This window comes from Triticum urartu, chromosome 2A, assembly GCF_056163025.1.
Source record: "Triticum urartu cultivar PI428250 chromosome 2A, HENAU_Tu73, whole genome shotgun sequence".
NCBI lineage: Eukaryota > Viridiplantae > Streptophyta > Magnoliopsida > Poales > Poaceae > Triticum > Triticum urartu.
Genome location: NC_141874.1, coordinates 421,547,679 through 421,567,820, shown reverse-complemented (window position 1 = coordinate 421,567,820; position 20,142 = coordinate 421,547,679). Strand labels below are relative to the sequence as shown.

At 47.9% G+C, this 20,142-nt stretch overlaps 1 pseudogene; it reads left to right on the top strand.

Moving 5' to 3' along the window:
• The first annotated feature begins 3,738 nt into the window (after positions 1-3,738).
• Positions 3,739-20,142, top strand: part of LOC147985325 (uncharacterized) — a 304,154-nt pseudogene continuing 287,750 nt past the window's right edge.

Here is a 20,142-nt window from a genome sequence, read left to right as displayed (position 1 = left end):
GTTTGACTTTTGGTTTGTGATATATTTGGATATGAGAAAGTGGTTGATGGCTTTGGAGCATATCACTAAGCACTTTGAGCAAGAACCTCATTAAGCAACACCGCACCCTCTCTTAATAGTATTGGCTTTTCCTATGGACTCAATGTGATCTTGGATCACTAAAAATGAAATGTAGAGTCTTGTGCTTTGAGCTTGAGCCAATCCTTTTGTCCTTAGCATTTTGAGGGTCAACTTTGTAATCCATGCCATGCCAATCACTGAGCTTTTCCTGACATATTTATCTTCAAGTAGCATTAGCTCAATGAGCTATATGTCATCGATAGCAGCCGCCGGGTGAATCCCACACGGATCTGGAGACGGTGGGCACTTGTTCCCCGTGTGGCGCGGTCACGGGCTGGGGGAGTTCTATGTGGCGGCGGCCGGCACAGCGTGACTCCGACGCGCGGCGGTTCAGACGGTGGTGGTTGGGGATGGTGGTGTGGATGCGCTTGTTGGTCCCTCCCGGTGGCCTGCTTCGATTCAGCAGCTTCCCCCTGATGCGCTCCAGTGGGCGTTGGGTCTTTGTGAGGCGCGCGTGGAGGTGCTCTCCCTCCCCTTCTGCGTGTTCAGCTGGTGGTTCTGCTTGCTGGGCGTGCATGCAATGTCGTGCCTGCCGTCGACGGCTTGGCGCGTTCGGGAGATCTAGATCTGCGACCCCAAGTTCGACCTGGCATGCTCCGGCGGCGGGTGCATTCTCCCCTATCCCTGGTAGGGCTCTGGCATAGTGCTGGACAGGGGGCGTGCCGGGTGGTGCCAGTGGTTGCTAGGTGTGGCCACACCTGGGTAGGCTCTCGTCATGGTGCTTGCCGGCGTGGTGCTGAGTGGCTCTGACTGGACTGCAGTGACGTGGTGCCGGCTCGTCTTGGGAGGTTGGCTGGGCGCCGCAGTAGGGGTGGTTGGTGGTGGCAGTTCGACTCGGGTCTGAGTGGCGTTGGGGCTGCTGGGCCTAATGCTTCTGGTGCTGCAGGTGAGTAGTCTACCTTGATTAATCGGGGCTTTGGATGTGTGTGCTCAACACGATGAAAGCCGTGCTCTCACTGGAGCCAGTGACGGTGATGCTTGTAGGCGCCACAAAACCTTCTTGAAGGCGTTGCTATAATGTTGAGCTCACTATCCTAGTCGTGACTTCAGGGAGACCCAGGTTCTAGGTCCGCCTGGAATGGATGATGGCGACGCTATATGCGTCGCATCCTTTCTTGAAGGCATCATCTGAAGTATGCATGTTGTTTTATCGGGTAGCTGCTCGCTATGGGGTTGTTGTTGGTGGTGGTGCAACTGGATTGGGGTCGATGGTCGATGTGAGGTGGTGGAGTGGGATGGTGGCGCTCTGTCAACGTGATTTTGGCTTGATCATGCCCTAGAGTGGTCTGATTTTTCATCCGAAGCCGGGTTAGCGGGGGTGTTATGCTCTTTGGATCACCTTGTTCCTGTATGACACCCTACCTCTCCGGGGTGTTGTTGGGTGGTGACTAGATGACCAACGTTCAAGGCTCTTCTCCTTGCTTGGTCATATGAAGATGGAAGTTGAAGTCCTCCTATTTGCTGGTTTTGCTGATGAGTTTGGTAACGGGGGTTGGTGGTGGGACCTCCCATGGCTGCGGTTGTGGAACTGCGAGCTTCGTGCTCTTGGCATTGTCTTGGTTCATCTTTGCTCTGTGATGCTACAAGACGCCTCCCCAACCTACTAATCATTCTTGAATTTTCATGGCGGAGCTCCCAGTCAAGGTCTGTGCTTGTCACTCATTGATTGTGGATGCTCCTTTGTTGCGCCGTGGTGTTTGGTACGCATGCCGGTGTGGTGCGTTGGGCCGCTTGCCAAGTCTTGGTATTGTGATCCTTTAATGACTCCCCTAATCTAATTGTGACTTTCGTGGGCTGTCCTTGGTCTTCTTGTACAGTTTTTGACCCGATTTTACTCATAAACTGGATCAATCTTATGGCATTAAGGACACTTTGAAATATATTCAGGTGGGGAGTCTTTCCCCTGGTGACCATTTAAAAAAATTCCCTTTCGCCGTACGTAAGATGCGCTGCGCTGAATTTCCCTGCGGTGCGTATAAACCTTCAAACCCCAAGAAATAACATTTGTGGATGCACTAGTAGAGAACAGACCTTTAGTCCGAAGCATTAGCCCCGGCCAGGTTTGGGTCCAGGACTAATGTGAGCATTAGTCCCGGTTCCAACGGCTAGGAGCGGACCGGGGCACGGCCACCTCTAGTCCCGGTTCAAATTGGACCTCTAGTCCCGATTGGTATCCCGGTTGGTGATACCATCCAGGACTAAAGGTCTATCTCTAGCCCCAGCTGGTGATACGAACTGAGACCAACCGGGACTGAAGGGGCTCGCAGGGGCCTCATCCCGGTTGGTATCACCAACCAGGACTAGAGATAGACCTTTAGTCCCGGTTGGTATCACCAATCGGGACTAAACATATCCCTATATAAAGTTGCTTCATCCAGCCCGAATCCAAGCTTCTCCTTTCTCTCCTCTCTATTTCATTCCCCTGGCTCGAGTTCATCCTCCATTTTTGCCAAGATTTCTCAATATTTGAGGCATTCCATCTATCCAATGGTTCTAAAAGGTTAGCAACTTCATCCTTTCATCTCTGAAAGCTAGTTTAGCTCGTTTCATGCTCTATAAGTATAGTGATTTGTGGGTTTTAGTTTGGAAGTAATTATGAGGGAGTATATTTGATTTATATGCAATTTGAGCTCAAATTAACTTCTTAGTTTGCGTATGTCTAGGTGTGGTTTACTTAGTGCCTTCCCGTCCCCATCCTCACCATCGTCGGTCGCCCGCGCTGTCCCGTCATCGGCACCACTTAGTGAGCCTCTTGTTCTTGTACTTTTTGTAAAAAAATCTTATATGTATGATTTTAGATAGTTACTTATATAATTTTCTTACTTGTATGATTGTTTGTTATATATAGTGCCATGGTTTTGATATCCGTCCCCATTGGCCCTCGTCCGATTTGTGATTCGGATGTGGTATATTATCTTTTATAACTATTTGTTTCATTTCGTGTTTATGACAATTATCCCCATCAAGTTGACATAGATATTTTTATCTAGGAGGTATGTGAACCAGAAATTGCAACCGACCCACTTGTCTAGAAGTTAAATTTAGTTGAAAAAGAAAATGATTATTTGAAAGAAAACATGAAAACAATTGAAGAAGAGAAGTTGAAATTGGAGTTGTATGTTGCTGATGTCGTCGATGATCACAAGATCAAGATGGATGCGTTGCGCTTGAAGATTAGAAAGATTAGAAAATATGCCATTAATAAAGAGGCATGGTATCATTATGATGTTGGATTAATTATTACCTTAGTTGCGATTTTGATCGCATTTGTTGTTGCATTTAAATGCTTTAGCTAGATAGTTGTATGTTGTTTTATGAGAAGTATGTATGAACTTGTATTAATTTGGCCACTTCGATATTATGTAACGAAGATGAGCCGGCAATGGATGTACGATGACTGACGCTCTCCCCAGTTCATTAATGGCGTGCATAGTTTTCTGACTGTGGTAGAGGAAAAGAAGCGGAATGGTTTTATGTGTTGTCCATGTGGTGTGTGTAAGAATGATAAGGATTACTCTACCTCAAAAATCCTTCACAACCACCTGCTTCAGTCTGATTTCATGCCCGGCTATAACTATAGGACCAAGCATGGAGAAAGAGGGGTTATAATGGAAAACAATGAAGAAGAAGAGGATGATAGCAACTATCCTAGGTTCCCTGAATACGATGGTACTACACTGGGGGAAGCTGAAGAAGAGGCATCATATGAGCCCCATATGATCTTGGTCGGGCCATTGCTGATGCAAAGAGAAACTGCTAAAGTGAAAAGGAGAAGTTGAAGTTGCAACGCATGTTAGAAGATCGCAAAAAATTGTTGTACCCAAATTGCGAAGATTGCAAGAAAAAGCTAGATACCACACTAGAATTGCTGCAATGGAAGGCAGAGTATGGTGTATCTGACAAGGGATTTGAAAAGTTCCTGAAAATGTTAAAGAAGATGCTTCCAAAGGATAACAAATTGCCTGATAGTACGTACGAAGCAAAGAAGGTTGTTTGCCCTCTAGGATTAGAGGTACAGAAGAAACATGTATGCCCTAATGACTACATCCTCTACCGCAGTGAGGAGCACGAGAATTTGAATGCATGCCTGTTATGCAGTGCATTGCGCTATAAGGTCAGCCGTGATGACCTTGGTGATGTTGAGGGTGAGCGCCCTAGGAAGAGGGTTCCTACCAAGGTGATGTGGTATGCTCCTATAATACCATGGTTGAAACGTTTGTTCCTAATGAAAGAGCATGCGAAGTTGTTGCGATGGCACAAAGAAGACCGTGAGAAAGAAAGGATGTTGAGAGTACCTGCTGATGGGTCATAGTGGAGAAAATCGAGGGAAAGTGGCCAGAGTTTGCAGATGACGCAAGGAACTTATGGTTTGATATAAGTACAGATGTCATTAATCCTTTTGGGGATCAGAGCAGCAGTCATAACACCCGGCATGTGACTCCATGTATCTATAACCTTCCTCCTTGGTTGTGCATGAAGCAGAAGTTCATTATGATGTTAGAGCTCATCGAAGGCCCTAAGCAACCTAGCAACGACATTGATGTGTACCTAAGGCCATTAGTTGAAGAACTTTTACACTTGTTGGATATAAAAGGTGTATGTGTGTGGGATGAGCACAAACAGCAGGAATTTGACCTACGAGTGTTGCTATTTGTAACCATCAATGATTGCCCTACTCTTAGTAACTTTTCAGGACAGACAAACAAGGGATACAATGCATGTATGCACTGTTTAGATGAGACTGAAAGTTTATATTTGGATAAATGTAAGAAGAATGTGTACCTGGGAGATCATCGATTGCTTCCGATCAGGCATCTCCTAAGAAAGAAAGGCAATCATTTCAAAGGTGAGGTAGATCACGGGAAGAAGCCTAACCACTGTACTGGTGATCCTATACTTGATATGGTCAAGGATTTAAAAGTAATCTTTGGAAAGGGCCCTGGTGGAAAATATGTTCCGAATGATGCTAACGGGCGCGCATCCATGTGGAAGAAGAAATCTATATTTTGGGAGCTACCCTATTGGAAAGTCCTAGAGGTCCGCTCTCCAATCGACGTGATGCACGTGAAGAAGAATCTTGGTGTGAACTTGCTATGCTTCCTGGGCGTGTATGGGAAGATAAAAGATACACCGGAGGCACGGGAGGACTAGCAACGTATGAAGAAAAAAGACGGCATGCATCCAAAGTAGTATCAAGGTCCTATCAGCTACGCCCTTACCAAAGAAGAGAAGAAAATATTTTTTGAATGCCTGAGCAGTATGAAGGTGCCTGAGCAGTATGAAGGTCCCCTATGGCTTCTTCTCGAATATAAAGGGAAAAATAAATATGGCGGAGAAAAAATTCCAAAACCTAAAGTCTCATGACTGCCACATGATTATGATGCAATTACTTCCGGTTGCATTGAGGGGGCTTCTACGGAAAATGTTCGATTAGCCATTGTGAGGCTATGTGTATTCCTTAATGGAATTTCTCAGAAGGTAATCGATCCGGAAATCCTAAAGGTTACATAATGATTTGGTCCAATGTCTTGCCAGTTTCGAGTTGGTGTTCCCGCCATCCTTTTTCAATATTATGACGCACGTCTTAGTTCACCTAGTCGAAGAGATTACCATTCTGGGTCCTGTATTTCTACACAATATGTTCCCCTTTGAGAGGTTCATGGGAGTCTTAACGAAATATGTTCATAACCATGCTAGGTTAGAAGGAAGCATCTCCAAGGGCCATGAAACAGAGGAGGTTACTAAGTTTTGTGTTGACTTTATTCCTGACCTTAAGCCGATTGGTGTTCCTCAATCGCGGCATGAGGGGAGACTGAGTGGAAAAGGCATGCTAGGAAAGAATTTAGTAATAAATATGGATGAGCATTCTTTCACTCAAGCACACTAAACAGTTCTACAAAATTCCACCTTGGTGGCTCTGTATATCGAGGAACACATGGATGTTGTATGCTCCAAGAACCCAGAGCAGTCTAACCCCTGGATTAAATGTACACAAATGGCGACTTTTGGAGGTTAGTTTCAAACATATCTCTTGAATAATAACTGAAAGTGCAAGAGTCACTTAAAGTTTATTTTGGTGTGATGACAATATGGTTAGAGGAACTAATATTCGGTGCTAAAGTTTATCTCAGGATATTGGTTCCAAGTTCTTCTTGATGGAGGTGTGCGACCCCCAATTCAAAAAGATCAACAGGCTGTTTGGATTGAAGCTGTCGGTGTCAAAACAGGCGGATCTCGGGTAGGGGGCCCCGAACTGTGCGTCTAAGGCGGATGGTAACAGGAGGCAGGGACACGATGTTTTACCCAGGTTCGGGCCCTCTTGATGGAGGTAAAACCCTACGTCCTGCTTGATTATTCTTGATAATATGAGTAGTACAAGAGTAGATCTACCACAAGATCAGAGAGGCTAAACCCTAGAAGCTAGCCTATGGTATGATTGTATGTTGTCATACGGACTAAAACCCTCCGGTTTATATAGACACCGAAGGAGGCTAGGGTTACACAAGTTCGGTTACACAGGAGGAGATATGCATATCCGTATTGCCTAGCTTGCCTTCCACACCAAGTAGAGTCCCATCCGGACACGGGACGAAGTCTTCAATCTTGTATCTTCATAGTCCAACAGTCCGACCAAAGGATATAATCCGGCTGTCCGGAGACCCCCTAATCCAGGACTCTCTCAGTAGCCCCTGAACCAGGCTTCAATGACGATGAGTCCGGCGCGCAGTGTTGTCTTCGGCATTGCAAGGCGGGTTCCTCCTCGGAATACACCATGGAAGAGTTTGAATACAAGGATAGTGTCCGAACCTGCAAAATAAGTTCCACACACCACCGTAGAGAGAATAATATTTCCACAAATCTAATCTGCTGACATGTTTCGGCAGCATGACATCACACCACGGCCTGGTAATTATTTGGACCATTTTTCTTTAACCAGCCCCGCACATAACGTGAGGCGGTTTCTTGACACGTCTTGTCAAAGCAGAGATCGTGTTCCCCTTATCACGGGATTATCATCAATACAAACATGGGTAACCCAACCGTGCCTGTTGGTATGACTCCTAGAGCTTAGGTAAGTCTCGAACGGCCACGAGGAGGACGCCTGATATTCATCCCCTTTATAAAGGGACAAGGCTTTTTCTTTTTTCCCTCCCGTGCTCAATTGAATCCTTCCCCCGCCATGAATTCTAACACCCAAAGCCCAGGTCAGGTGCTTCGGACTTTCAATCATGTCCGGATCCAGCCTTCAAGGCCAGTGGATGCCTTCCTCCGTCACAGAGGAGGACATCAAGAAGTTGAGGGAGGCCAGATATCTGACCGCCGAAATTTCGCATAGGCTGCCCGCCTGAGGGCAGGTCGTCCCTACTCCCGAACCTAACGAGAGCGTTGTGTTCGTCTCCCACTTCCTCCGAGGACTAGGCCTTGCCCTGGATCCCTTTGTTAGGGGTCTTATGTTCTACTACGGGCTAGATTTTCACGATCTGGCCCCGGATTCCCTTCTTCACATCTCATCATTTATTGTCGTTTGTGAGGCCTTCCTCCGCATTACCCCTCACTTCGGCCTGTGGCTCAAGACCTTCGATGTGAAGCCGAAGATGGTCGAGGGGCAGTACGCAGTGTGCGGAGGTGCTCTAATAAGCAAAATTGCTGACGCTCTATGGCCAAAGGGTTCCTTTCCAGAGGTGTCCGGATTGTGGCAACGGTAGTGGTTTTACGTCATAGCTCCCCGAAGTGCCAAGTGGGTAGCTGCCCCCACCTTTCGCTCGGGCCCTCCACCACAACTAATGTCATGGATCAGCAGGGGGCTGAGCTGGGGTCCTGCCGAGGACGTGCCAGTATTGCAGAGCCGTATCTAAGATCTCTTCGAGGGAGATTTCAGTCTGGTTATGGTAATGCAAGTTATGCTGGTTCGTCGAGTCCAGCCTTGCAAACGCTGGCCCCTCCGCATGTGGGAATTCAACCCGGAAGGACCACGCACTATTCAGAATTTCCTCGGCGTGACGCACGAGGAGATGTACAAATCATTCTTCGGACCCCAAATAGAGTGTCCGGACACTACCGATGACGTGGGCCTGAGCTGCAACCGCCCGCCGCCCAAGTAAGTATTCCCATGGCTGAACTTACTGTCCTTTTATTTATCATGACATCATTCTGAAGAATCACTCTTTGACCAGGACTGGATAACAAAGGCAAAGATGATCCGGTGTTCGGCCCCCCTTCCTGAAGGCTTGGACAATCCGGTGTTGGAAAAGATGCTCGAGCCAGCACCTTGTCTAGTGCCCTCAAAGGAAGATGAAGGGGGGAATAAAGAGGGCGAAAGCGGGCCTCCATCGCTACATATTCCAATCGAGGGAATGAGCGCCTTCGCGAGGGAGGATAACCAAGGGGAAGAATCTGACATTCCCTCTCCCCGGGGAAGGAAGAGGACTACCTCTGAAGATCCGGAAACTAAGGTTTCCACACGGGAGAAGAAATCTCCGCCAGAGGGTCCTACCTCGGAGGGTATTCTTGCCGCACAATGTCCGCGCGGGGATCAGCCCTCTACCGAGCTGTAAGTAATCAAAAAGTACTTAATAGTGAAGATATCCTACCTTACTTCCGAAGACAATAACCGATGCTTGTAAATTGTAGTCCGGATCGCAGCCCTTCTCGACAGAGTTCATCTTCAGGGGATCTTCTTCCGGAGATGATGGAGAGCGAAACGCCTCCCCCGGACTCCCCAGCTCAAGAAGCGGGCGACCTTGAAGTGTCGTCGCAAAGGGTATCTCTGGATCCAATATCGCTAGAGGATAACCCTTTGGCTGCCCGGCATCCCCAGTATCCGGCCCCTGAGGAGAGCGACAGCAAGGGTCCGTACTGTGTACGGTTGGACGCGCTGAATGATCTTCTAGGGAAAGCTGTCATCTCGTAAGCGCATCGTACGCTAATGGGTACGGTAATTGGAAGGATTTCATCCGCCGAAAGCGGTTTGCATGAAGCTTTTATGAGTCTGCTGAAAGGCTTCGAGGTACGTAAAATAATGTATGCCTTTAATAGTACCGCATACGTTAGGTATGCCCATGCAGATAGTAGCCCCTGAGACTCTGGTTGTCGTCGAGAACGGCGGCATACATAGGATCATAGTCCCAGGTAATAACCAGATCGCCTTTATGTGCAGGTGGTTGAAGCTCCTGTGGCTAGCCGGACTTATGGGTTTGCCAAACTAAAGAGGCAACTGGATGCGGCAGATGCCGACATCGTGCTTGTCAACAAGCGGCTTGACGAGGCACAGGAGTGATTTTCTGGTGATTGTCACATAATAAGAGCAGCATGATGCCAGTATCTTTAATATGTTGTGACTGCAGATGGAGCGGCTAGCGTGGAGACCCTTCGGGCGAAGCTTGCCCGAGCCAAGGAGCAAGCAAGGAGTAGCAATGCGGCCACTTTACAGGCGGCCAAAGTGTTAAGGGCCGAACAGGCCGCACATTGCGAGAGCAAAGAAAAAATTGCCAAGATGGCCGTGGAGTTAAAAGATGCTGCTGACCGTTACCGGCTTCTTAAAGAGGAAAACCGGGCTAAGGCGACGGACCTGGAGAAGGCCCGGGTGGCTGCCAAGGAAGCCCGCTCCAAAATTAGAGCGACAAAGGAGGAGCTGGATCAAGCTGCAGATATCGTGTCTGGGAGGCCCTTTTTGTTGTGGACTAAGTTCGGAGATCCGAAGTATGCTCCTTTGGACCGGCTATGGAGTTCTGCGGATGCGTACATGGATTTGGCTGCAAGTGCTGCTAATGCAGCCGAGTACTTCAAGGATCAGAAAGGTCCAAAATTGGAAAAGCTGTCCTGGTCACAGTTTCACACTCCAGTCCGTCCGCTGCTGCTGAATGAGCGATTGACCGGTTGGGACGAGCTCCATAGGTTGTCCGGACTTGCCATGAGGTCCATTGTGGATCACCTGTGGCCGGGAGGGCCAAGGCCGAGTAGCTACTTTAGCTTAATGCAACAATTCCTTGAAGTTGTGCCACGCATCGATGTTGTAAAGAGATCAATGTGCATAGAAGGTGCGCGGATGGCCCTTGCCCGTGTCAAAACATACTGGGCGGAGATGGAGGCCACCACTGTTGCGGCACAGGGTTCGGCCATAGGCCGAGTGGCTGCCGAGCATTACTTTGAAGAAGTCCTTGAAGGCGCTCGTTCGATAGAGGCTCAGTGCTTGAAGAATGTTATTTTCCAGTGACATGTAGTCCCATTGTACAAACAATGTTTTATTGAATTTATCAAGGCTGTATTCATACTTTTGCCCGAAAGTGCTATGATGCCTCCTGTGCGGCCGTTTATGTATGTATGTATATAACCTGAAAGATGGCAGTCGTAGGCTTCAGCCCCCACGCATATAATGCGGGGGTGTTTGCAGAAGACGCATGTTCACACTTGATCCAACGTCTTGGTCCATTAAGGAGGTGATAGTGCGGCGAACTAGGCAACCGGACTGTAATGCTTTAACACTTTCACTTAGCCAGAGGAGTTTGACAGTGGGGCTACTATATAGCCCCTGGTGGCTCCACGCTCATCCGGATTCGGGGCGCGTACATGCCTGGCCGGGAAACGGCCCTTCGTTAAGGCGGAGGAATCCCGAAGATTCTGATAGGTCATCGAGTGGTTGACCAGTCTCACGCTATATCATGACAGTCAGTTTTTGGCTTTCTCTACTGAGGTGCTCGTCCGGATGAACCAGGGCACAATCGCAGTAGTTCTCCTGGTGCCGCCTTAGCCGATAGAGCGGAACGTAAGGCAGCAAAACACAGGAGCCGGGCAAACCCAACATTTGACCAAAGACATGATTCAGAGCTGATGCATATAAGGCCAAACTCGCGATGCCGAACACTGCGTAAGGTATTTGGTCTTTATGATGTAAACCGGGCCTAAATAGTGCCCTTTGTAATAAGCCCCTGGTGTCCAGGTACGTGCAATATTCTGACGTGGCCACATGCCAATACGTCAGCATCCTTCTCAATTGTATTGAGAATCCGAGGGATGTGTATCAACAAGAGACAGTAAAAAAGGTTTATGCATGGTCTTAATCTAAAAAGAATCCTTGGAACGGGTCCCTGCTGCACGTCTGCGCCTGTGTCTCTGTTGTGCCGTATTCTGGATGGGTGTAGCACGATGGTCATCTGAAAAAGAAAGGAACTTAACTGAAAAGTTGTCATGCAAAAGGTAGGTTATACTAAATAAACCATGTACAGTTCAAAATGAGTAAAGTTGAGCCTAATTGCCACTTGTTTGCGTGCGTTGAGCCCCTTGTATTGTAATAGGGGTATAGCCATCAAACCTGTATCAATTACATATAGCTTAGCCGGACTCGTTCAACCGCGTCCGTGGTCTTAACGACCTGTGAGATGCATTAGTTGGTGAGGCCGTTTAGTGTGCGGCTGCCAAGGCAGCCGCATGGCCTTCTGTGCGCAAGGAGTGCTCAATACTTACATTTACTATAATGATGCCACGTGGACCAAGCATCTTAAGCATGAGAGAAGCGTAATGCGGTATTGTGTTAAAGCGAGCGAAAGCTTCGCGTCCGATTAGTGCTTGATAACCACTTTGGAACGGAGCGATGTGGAACGTTAAATTTTCGCCGCGGAAGTTATCGGGAAAGCCGAATATAACCTCTAGTAGCAGGGAGCCCGTGCAATGGGCCTCTGGGCCTGATGCGAGCCCTCACGCAGATCGCGTACTGGCTTATGTGCGGCGTTGTTTGCCGCTCTATGTTGGCCACGAGGTCGTCTATCCAACTGGACGGGCGTTTTGTTTTTTGATTGCAGGGGATCTAAGGCCTCCTCATCGAATTCAGGTAGCAACTTTCGCTTCGGGTAGCTCTTGGTGTGGCGATTACTGCCGTACTTCGCTTTAGTGTTGAGTACTTCACTCCATTTGATTCTGAGTGTGTCTTGTGCAGCCCTGAGCCTTTGCTTCTGCTTTTTCAGACTCCTCGCAGTGGCAACAAGCCTTTTATGGGTATTCTGTTGCTCCGGTACCTCTCCGGTGTGATGTTATCCGGACTATTATCTTCGACGGAGTCGGGTTGTTCGGTTTGATTCTCCGTGTTGCCGTGGTCGGACGATGGTTCGTGTTTGTCATCCACTGGCTCGCCTTGCTCTATAGCTGGGTTTATATGATCGATGCTTCTGCCGAGGCAGGATTTGGAGCGGCGCTTACACCGCAGCTTTGACTGCTTCTCGAGGGAACAACCCTTCACTGTGTCCTTCCGTTCTTCGTTGTTGTCTTCTTTGGGTGTGTCCACCATGTATACATCATATGATGAAGTGGGCGTCCAGTGCCCTGTGGGTAGTGGTTCCTGTTCGTCTCCTGCATCGTCGTCCATACCATCGATGTCTTCGGAGTCGAAGTCAAGCATGTCGGTCAACTCGTCGACAGTGGCTACTAAGTGGGTGGTGGGTGGGCGGCAAATTTCTTCGTCATCCGCATACCAATTCTGTCGGACATGGTTCGGCCAGGGCTCTCCTGACAGAGAGGGAGACCTTAATGAGTTCAGTATGTCGCCAAAGGGGGAGTGCTAAAAGATATCTGTGGAGGTGAACTCCATGATCGGCGCCCAGTTGGATTCGATGGGCACGGGCGTAGGCGGTTCGGAGTCCGTGGCAGAGGAAGAATCCGACAGTTTGGCGTCACGGCTCTCGTGAAGGGTAAGGTCGATACTCGGCTCGATCGCCGATGAGAGTGCGGCCTCCGTGGCGGGGTCTATCCACCCATCACTGGATGGCGCAATTGGCTCCGATTTGAGGGTCGAGGCGGTCGCCGGTGCGATCTCCCGAACACTGTCCAATGGTAGAGCTAAATCATGGTCATCGTAACCGTGCGACGCACTCGGCAGGGGCTCGAATCCGTCGAAGATCAAGTCTTCACGGATGTCGGCCGTGTAGTTTAAGCTTACAAACCTGACCTGGTGCCCAGGGGCGTAACTCTCGATCTGCTCCAGATGGCCAACCGAGTTGGCCCGCAGCGCGAAGCCACCGAATACAAAGATCTGTCCGGGAAGAAAAGTCTCACCCTGGACTACATCGCTATCGACGATCGAAGGAGCCATCAAGCCTAACGGTGACGACACAGAGGAACTCTCAATGAAAGCACTAATGTCGGTGTCAAAACCGGCGGTTCTCGGGTAGGGGGTCCCGAACTGTGCGTCTAAGGCGGATGGTAACAGGAGGCAGGGGACATGATGTTTTACCCAGGTTCGGGCCCTCTTGATGGAGGTAAAACCCTACGTCCTGCTTGATTATTCTTGATAATATGAGTAGTACAAGAGTAGATCTACCACGAGATCATAGAGGCTAAACCCTAGAAGCTAGCCTATGGTATGATTGTATGTTGTCCTATGGACTAAAACCCTCCGGTTTATATAGACACTGGAGGAGGCTTGGGTTACACAAGGTCGGTTACAAAGGAGGAGATATGCATATCCGTATTGCCTAGCTTGCCTTACACGCCAAGTAGAGTCCCATCCAGACAGGGAACGAAGTCTTCAATCTCGTATCTTCATAGTCCAACAGTCCGGCCAAAGGATATAGTCCGGCTGTCTAGTGACCCCCTAATCCAGGACTCCCTCAGAAGCCATCAACTACCTGACCAAAATTTTGATGCTGACTCGGGCCGTGGGCATGCGTTTGGTTGGTGCCCAGGATTTCGGATCTGCGCCAAAATTTTGGCTACACACTCAGTTACCTTCAGTTTTTTGCGCCAACTGTTGGCGAGGCGGGGGCGGCGAAATCCTGCGCCAAAGAATTGGCGAGCCTCCGATTTGGCAGGGTTGGTGTAGGCGGCATCCAAACAGCCCCCAAAGTTCATTTGGTTCGACTCGAGTCATAGGAAAGACCGCACTATAAGAGGGTCGGTGTGGATATGTGTTGAGTGGGAATGCCATTGCCAAAAAATAAACGCCAGCCTACCCATTTCTAACACTTAAATCCGTAGTGTGCTAGTGTGTGGTACTCAGAGATTTTGCAACAGAAAGTTTCTGGGTACCTCATGCACACGGAGTATTTTGACCCCCGCGCGCATGAGGTATTGCATAACTTCCTGGGTACCCCGTGCGCACGGGGTATTTTGAGCCCCGTGTGCACGGGGTACTGCGTACCTCCCTAGGTACCCTGTGTGCATGGGGTGGTGCGTAAGTCTCTGAGTACCCCATGCACATGGGTCTGACTTAGCCCGTGTGCATGGGGTCCAACGGGCAGAAAACCCCATCTGGCCAAGAACACTATAAAAACCCCCTTCTTCCTCCTCCGTCCTCTAACCCGAATGTCTTATTGAGCCCCACCATTGCTACACCCCAGTTTACTCAACACTCTCAATCCCTCGACCTAAACTTGCTAAAACTTTGGGGATTGGGAGAGCAAGACCTGATCTACATCTTGACCAAACCAAATCGTGTTCCCCGCAACATTTCTTCCCCATTGACTCCTTACTCTTGGAGCTTCGGCTCCTAGGTGGTTAGCGGTTCGTCTGGAAGATTCCTTGCTTGTGTTGTGCTCCGAAGAAGTTTGTAAATGTGTGGTAGCCTTCAAGACCAGCCCCGAATGATTTGAGGCTCATCAGTTGGGGGTGACTCGAAGATATTACGGTGAGCCTTCGTGGCGTTCCGCAAGCTTTGGCTCTGGCACCGCTCTAAATGGAGAGTAGCTCTTCCCCAAGGAAGAGTGAACTTCGGTATAAAATCCGTGTCCTCGCCTCACTTGTGGTTAATCCTTTCCCGCACTTTACTCTGCCTTGTATGCTTGTTGGCTTGCTAATTAGATTTTTTCCTAGCATATTTAGATTTAAGCTTTCTTGTCATATAGGTTGTGTTCACCTAGTTGCATATCTAGTGAATCCTATTTATCCGCTAAACCTTAAAATTGACAAGAAAGATTAAAATTAGTAGTCTCCTATTCACCCCCTATAGTAGACTATATTGATCCTCTCAATTGGTATCAGAGCCTTGTGCTCTAATATAGGGTTTTACAACCTTAGAGGATATGTTCAACCTTGGGAATGTGGGAGGTGGCGCACCCATCGCGGAGGATGGTGAAAACCTACCCCCTAATGTCTACTACACAACTTGTTCTTGTAGACTTGTGTTGGGCCTCCAAGCGCAGAGTTTTGTAGGACAGTAGCAATTTTCCCTCAAGTGGATGACCTAAGGTTTATCAATCCGTGGGAGGTGTAGGATGAAGATGGTCTCTCTCAAACAATACTGCAACCAAATAATAAAAAGTCTCTTGTGTCCCCAACACAACAAATACAATGGGAATTTGTATAGGTGCACTAGTTATGCAAAGAGATGGTAGTAAAAGCGTATTAACGATAGTGGATATTGATTTTTGTGATAGGAACAATAAAAACAGCATGGCAGCAAGTAACAAAAGTGAGCACAAATGGTATTGCAATGCTTGAATATGAGGCCTAGGGTCCGTAGTTTCGCTAGTGAAATCTCTCAACAATGCTAATATAATTGGATCATATAACCACCCTCAACGTGCGATGAAGAATTACTCCAAAGTTATTATCTACCGGAGAACATAAGAAGAAATTGTTTGTAGGGTACAAAACCACCTCAAAGCTATTCTTTCCGATCAATCTATCCTAGAGTTCGTACTAAAATAACACCAAGCTATTCTTTCCGATCGATCTAACCAAGAGTTCGTACTAAAATAACACAATATGATACACATCAACCAACTCTAATGTCACCTAGATACTCCAATGTCACCGCGAGTATCCATGAGTTGATTATACGATATGCATCAAACAACCAGATTCATAATACTCAATCCAATAGAAAGAACTTCAAAGAGTGCCCCAAGATTTCTACCGGAGAAACAAAGACGAGAACACCCCCATGCATAGATTACCCCAATGTCACCTTGGGAATCCGCGAGTTGAGTGCCAAAACACATATCAAGTGAATCAATATGATACCCCATTGTCACCATGGGTATTCATAGCAAGACATACATCAAGTGTTCTCAAATCCATAAAAGTATTCAATCCGATAAAATGGAATCTCAAAGGGAAAACTCAATTCACAACAAGATAGAGAGGGGAAAACACCATATGATCCAACTATATTAACAAAGTGAAAGGACCGATATAGTTGAGTAGAGGGGGGGGGGGTGAATAGGTAACTAACATTTTTTAGCTTTTCTTTACCAAATTAAACTTTGCATCAAAGTAGGTTGTCTAGATATGCAACTAGGTGAATAACCTATATGATGCAACAACAAGCACACAAGCAAGCAAGGGATACAACACAATATAAGCTTGCACAAGTAAAGGTAAGAGATAACCAAGAGTGGAGCCGGTGGAGATGAGGATGTGTTACCGAAGTTCCTTCCCTTTGAGAGGAAGTACGTCTTCGTTGGAGCGGTGTGGAGGCACAATGCTCCCCAAGAAGCCACTAGGGCCACCGTATTCTCCTCACGCCCTCACACAATGCGAGATGCCGTGATTCCACTATTGGTGCCCTTGGAGGCGGTGACCGAACCTTTACAAACAAGGTTGGGGCAATCTCCACAACTCAATTGGAGGCTCCCAACGACACCAGGAAGCTTCACCACAATGGAATATGGCTCCGCAGTGACCTCAACCGTCTAGGGTGCTCAAACACCCAAGAGTAAAAAGATCCGCAAAGGATTAGTGGGGGGAATCAAATTTCTCTTGGTGGAAGTGTGGATCGGGGCCTTCTCAACCAATCCCTAGAAAATCAACAAGTTTGATTCGCTAGGGAGAGAGATCAGGTGAAATGGAGCTTGGGGAGGGATGTTCTTGGGGAAGAATACCCCCTTTATATAGTGGGGGAAAAGATCCAACCGTTAACCACTTATTCAGCCCTCGACACACGGTACTACCACACAAGCTCGCGGTACTACCGCAAGGGGTTGCGGTACTACCGCTTGCCTGTGCGGTACTACCGCTGGAGCAACAGTGACCAAACGAGGACCTATTGAGCATAGCAACGAGCGGTACTATCCCGCGCCCTTGCGGTACTATTGCAAGGCAGGGCTCAACTGGGCTAGAAAGGCACGAACTAAATAAATTACGTCTGTGACTGCTTCTGCTGAGATCAGGACTATACAAAAATCCAGCATGGTAGTACCGCTGGCAGGGAGCGGTACTACCGCGTGGGGCGGAAGTAAAAAATTACTTCCGTGCCTACTTCCGCACGCGCCAGTGTCAGGGACAGAGCGAGCGGTACTACCGCTCACCAGGAGAGGTACTACCGCTGGACCCTGTGGTACTACCGCTCCACTGAGCGGTACTACCGCAAGGCCCTGCGGTACAACTGCTCACTTGAGCAGTACTACCAAACGCCACATACACTTAAGCATTTGGAAGCCTTCGTTTCGTAGAGACAAGGGTAAATGAATGGTGCTCCAAAGATGCGAAGGAAAGGTGGTGCAAAGGAACTAATGTGTTCGTGTTGATTCCACCCTAACCTTTCTGAAGCAGACCCCTTCTTAATAGTATGGCTTTCCTACGACTCAAATCTACCGAAAAGAAACGTAGAAAACCGCTGTCTTCTATAGGCTCCGAGGGGCACCGAATTGTCTTGTGCCTATACATGAGATATCTGAAATTCTCAATGCACATGATTAGTCCGCAAATGCACTGTCATCAATCACCAAAACCACATAGGGAGAAATATGCCCTTACAATCTCCCCCTTTTTGGTGAATTGATGACAATACAGGATTTGCACATAAGGATATAAAATGAACCTAAGCAAACCCAACATCAAAAAATATAGACAGGCTCCCCATAAAGGTGTGCACTCTATAGATATGCTTTGGACTGCATGGCACACATACTAGGATCAACACTCCCCTATATTTTATAGACAAGGAAAAACTTGCAATAATATAAGTGACAATAAGCATTGAGGCAAGGTAAAGTAAGTGAGCATGAAGTAAAGGGCACCAGATAACATAAGCTCACAATCTACTAATGTACTAGACAAAAGATAAGATAAGTTTGAGGGCATATGTCTCACACCATATGATAGCATAGGTCTCCTAGTCTCACATGCATACCAACACAAACCAACAAACCAAAGTGACGAAGGTTCAACGAAATGAAAGCAACAAGACACAAGACTCGCAAATCCTACACTCTCTCGCCCTTTGGCATCGAGACACCGAAAAGGCAGAGAGGAAACCTACGACACAGGTGGTAGCTCCTACTGACATGATTACCCATCAAGCTCCTCATTTGTCTCAACAACAGGAATGGACTCCCCATCTGACTCGGTCCACTAATAGCCCTACTTCACCATCCAGGCAGCCTCTGGGGTGACGTTCTTCTCTAACCCGCTCACGACGTCCTCGCCAAGCTTCCTTAAGATCCTCTTATCGCGCTGGCAACTCTCCTTCTGAGCAACATGGGCCTTGTCCTGTCCCTTAGCCTACATGCAGAATAGAGCCTTCATCTTGGCCTTGAGCTTCTTAGCCCAAGATGGCTCAATAGATGGAGGTGAATACCCCGCAGAACTATCCTCAACCTCCTCCTCCTCAAACTCATCCTCATCAACGTCCATGCGAGCAGCTTCGGCCTCAGCCCGGGTAGTGGTATTAGCCTACTTGCTCTGGATGCGTAGCTTGATAGGCTCATGGTGAATCCAATTGGGAGAAAGAACTCTTCACCCAAAAAGAGCTTCTACCAAGTCTTCGAGATCAAGAGGTGCAAGTAAGGTCCATAGATGGGCACCTTACGATGAAACACAGCAAACTGAAGCTCACACCACATGATATGAGAGACATCAAGTGGTACAGGTAGTTTGCGACGAGCTTCCTCACAAATGAGCATCATATCCACAAGGTAGGAATGCACCTTGTCCTTGTCGCCTATGCGAGGGAAAAGGCTGTTGTGGAAGATCTGATGCATGATGTCAAGCAACGGGTCCAGCACATAAGTGTTCTTGTCATTGGGTAACTTCTTCTCAACAAGGAAGGGCTGGAGCTTGTTCTTTTTGGCAGACTCTCGTTGGCATGTGGGCGGACACCAATGGGCATCTATAGCCCCTCATCACGAACATGCAACATGTCCATGAACTCCTTCCAATCAACAGTCATCCTCTTTTTGTTGTTCATCCAAGTCATGGTCCGCTTGTCATCCATGTGGAAATGGACAGAGACAAAGAACAAAGCCACAATCTCTGGGTCAAAGTCCATGTGAAACTGAGAAACTCCTCAATGCCAAACTGCTCCACCAAATCCAGATTCTCACCAAAATATGCCCGGTTCTTCTTCAGATGTTCCAAGTCAGTCCACTGAACTGAGACATAGATGTTCTGCTTTTCCTTGATCACGTCTAGGTAGATGATATTTTGTTGCTTGGTCCAGAACAAGTTATTTCCCCTTGAGAGCTCCCTAGGGTTGACGTAGGGGTTGAGCTTCCTTTGAATTAGAAACTCCGCTTGAGGCATTTCATCCATGCAAATGTTTGGCTCCTTGATCTTGGTAGTTGTGGTCTTGACTTTGCGTTGTGGGGCACTGGAACCCTCAGGAGCTTCTTGGTTGCGAATCCGCTTGGATCTCATGTCACGGCTAGGATTCGAGCGTCGCACATTGGAACCGGAGCTACCACCTATGACACACAACACAAACACACGAGAAAAACGAGAAGGATTATTGCAAAGACCAAGGCCAAAACCAAACGAAACAAGTAGAAATGAGATTGAGTGGACAAAATAGAGTAATATTTAACTCAACGGTAGTATCGGGCCAGAATGCGGACATAAAACTTTACATACGCTCTAGCCACGGTAGTACTGCGCCGGGTTGGCACGATGGTACTGCGCCTGGAGTGGAAGTAAAATTTTACTTCCACGCGCCAGGCTGTAGTACCGCTCCAGCGGAGCGGTAGTAGCGTACGGGGCGGTTCATACACGAGCGGGTGGTAGTACCGCACGGAACAAAATCTCACAAGAACGGCAAGAACGTATCAAGAAACATCCGTAAATGTAGATCGGAACAACCGTTGATCAAAACTACACGGT